Genomic DNA, 1,332 nt, shown 5'->3' on the forward strand with positions numbered 1-1,332 from the left:
TTAAATTAACGAATTTTAAGCAACTTTGAGATCTGAAAGCATCGCACTAAATCATTTCCCTAGGAAATCCTTTTAATATCGAAAAGAACAATCATTTATCTGTCTAATACCAAATTTTCGGCCATTTATTTCGCTTCGCTCATACTTAAATAAAGCGATAAGTTTGACCTATTTTGAATTAAATCAAAAGTGTGTCGAATAAATTTAATTATATTTTGTAAATAAAAGGACTTTAAGAGCAGAAATTGCTTTCGACGTACTAATTTGATGTTATTCTTCGATATTAAATAGGTATTTTTCTTCCAGAGTGCTTTAATTTTCGACGCGAAGCTAACAAACTCGGCATAAATTTTGAGCTCCGAAAGCGTCAATTTTGCTGGATTTTAGAATTATCGATTTTCTCGAAAACAAATCGATATTTAGCCAAACAAAGTATACTGTGATTTATTTCATATTAAGGCCTACCCATGGTAAGAGAATGAGCGAAATCCATTAAAGGGCTCTTGCCAAGAATTTTCATTTTTGTTTGAAATTTGTGCATATGTCCTCTTAAGGAGGCAAGATGTAAGTTAGTTCATCGTCAGTCTTTGATATAAGGATCCCGTAAAAACTTGTTTCTAATGTCTCAAAACTATATTTCTTATTGTCGAAAAAAATATAAATTGACGTTTTTGACAAGAATTGGAACAGCTGCCCAAAACATGGAAAATTAGAAGAATTTGCATGGCAAAAAATAAAACAATTAATTGATGCCCATCGTGGAAGGCTTTTTTTGCCCAAAATGGCAGAAGGCAAAAAAGGGGAGAGTTCGTGAATTTTTGATACTTTAGATTCCAATTTAAAACTCGAAAAAATAAAAAAAAAGCTATTAACATTCAAAACTTTTCCCCAGGGATATTATTTGTGTTCTCGCTCCCAAGTGCTGACATGAAAATAAACGGATCAAGAAATAGCTCTTATTGATATTTAGCATTTAGACTAAGAACCAGAGTTTCTATTCATGAGCTCTATAGTCAATGGGGCACAGCCAAGTTGGCTATCGCTTATTCTTGGTTTTCACGTGACGTCATCAAGATTCTAAAATCAAGAATCGCAAGGCCCTGAGTTTTTATCATTCACTGGCTATTAGACGTCCTTAATACATATCTTTTTGAAGGTTTTTAGCTCGTTAGCATTCGCCGTCTTTAAGATGGAGCATTTTGAATTTTGGAGTTTCGCGCCACACGAGATCAAAGGTGGCCGCCAAATGGCTGTCACCTATACTTAAAAAAATGCTCGATCTTGTGATTTTTAACAATCTGAAAAATTCATATTTTGCGAGAAGCGTTTATC

Source organism: Oculina patagonica, chromosome 11 (assembly GCF_052425735.1).
Source record: "Oculina patagonica isolate OP01 chromosome 11, crgOcupat, whole genome shotgun sequence".
Lineage (NCBI taxonomy): Eukaryota > Metazoa > Cnidaria > Anthozoa > Scleractinia > Oculinidae > Oculina > Oculina patagonica.